The sequence below is a fragment of the Otolemur garnettii genome, unplaced genomic scaffold (assembly GCF_000181295.1).
Source record: "Otolemur garnettii isolate 467f Iridium unplaced genomic scaffold, OtoGar3 scaffold00184, whole genome shotgun sequence".
Lineage (NCBI taxonomy): Eukaryota > Metazoa > Chordata > Mammalia > Primates > Galagidae > Otolemur > Otolemur garnettii.
This window is the reverse complement of record NW_003852579.1, coordinates 45,010-46,639: the sequence shown is the minus strand read 5'-3', so window position 1 is coordinate 46,639 and position 1,630 is coordinate 45,010. Positions and strand designations below refer to the sequence as shown.

Sequence of the window (1,630 nt, the reverse complement as noted above, 5' to 3'; positions counted from 1 at the left end):
TTTTTTTTTTTTAATGGATCTCAATGAAAAAATTCTCAATGTAGAAGAAATACCAGTTGAAAGGGATCTAGATGGCAAAATGGCCAGAACAGTTTAGATCAGTGGCCATAGGGGCTGGAGCCAGTTTAGGATGCTAAGCTCCTTACTAATTTAGAGACATCTCAACTCAGTGCTTGATCCCAAGAGAGCTATTGAGGCTGGAACAGCAGCAGAACCAAACTGCCTTCCCTGAGGTTTGATTCAAAACACATTGCTCAACTGTGTCCTCAAGAGCCAGTTATGGCCCCATGTTAATGGGCCCCAGAGGGAGCGCCATGTTGCAGTGGATACAGACAAAACTGTCTGTTCAATGTGAGATATTTTCAACATACACTTAAGGAGCTTCCAGGGAGTCTTTGGCAAGAGCTGGATAGTTGACAGTTCACCTTAAGACACTGGTGCAGTGTCCCCCTACCCCTAGTTGAGAAAAAGGAACCCCTTAAGGCATCCCACAGATAGACAAGCTGAGCCCAACTCAACACTGTAGAAAGTAGTCAGCTGCTTGTCCAGGGAAACAGTTTTGGCTAGTTATAGCTAAATGGCATTAGACAATTGCCATTAGTAACACTGCTCTGCTAATTTGCCACTAGTTAGAAGGATAGTGTGATTGCACCCAGGTGTTTTCCTCCATCAGTGAGACAGTACAGTGTGGCCTCTGTATACATTTGACCAAATAATGCGTTTATGTTTTGTTGGAGAAAAGACTGAACTGAAAGAGGTAGGGTGCTCCTCGTGTGATATGGTGCTTCTTGTATGATATTGTCACACGTCTTTGCCTTTGTAAAAAGAATTAGACTAACAGTCTGGTTGCTACCCAGAAGCCCACTTAGAAAGGGATGGGCATGTATATTATACTAAGGGTATAATGAGAGCTCTCTGCAACTTTAGATCCTTAGAGAAATTTGAGACCTGCAGTGATAGAGGAAGATACTTGTGAGTACAGGCAGCTGGAGAAATACTTCAGGAAAGAACTGGCATGGGTGAAGTTTAGGAACAAATGGAAAGAATAAGCTTAAACACAACTCTTTTTCACACATGTAAAAGAGAGGCCGGCTTTAGATGTAAGTGATCATCTCTCTCTAGCTTTTCTCCTATCACAAAGGAAAAACCATTTGAGATGTCAGTCATGTTGTCTGGCTGTTGACGTAAGAAATGACCTAAGGAATTCTCCTAACTGCTGTAAATGCAACATTTGATTATACTTCCTTCTACCAGATCAGTGTCAGCTATACTGGTGGTGGCCCTTTCTTACCCCAGTCAGAAGGTTTCCATAGGGAACCTGACTTAACTGATGCATGGCAGGAGAGACTACCTGTTGCTTTGGCCCTTGAAGACCCACTAAAATTAATAACTCCCATATTGCTTCAAGCAAAGGTGTTCAGTATTTGTTAAGTATGGAGACTGGAGGATAGATCTTGTTGCCTGTGGAGAACTTTACTACTGGAGATTACTCCAGAATCAGTGTCAGCCTTTTCTGAGTTCTTCCCTCTGTCCTTCCACTCAAAACTATGTGAAACTGCCCAGGGTGCCCAAGAAGGCCAAGCAGATTAGCAAGCAAGGACCACAAGGGAGGTGTCAAGATACCGGGGGG

At 43.3% G+C, this 1,630-nt stretch overlaps 1 protein-coding gene across 2 annotated transcripts in view; it reads left to right on the top strand.

Annotated features, from left to right (window-relative positions):
• The window catches only part of KHDRBS1 (KH RNA binding domain containing, signal transduction associated 1), a 49,752-nt gene that overhangs the window by 30,835 nt on the left and 17,287 nt on the right, over positions 1–1,630 (top strand). The window lies entirely within an intron of this gene.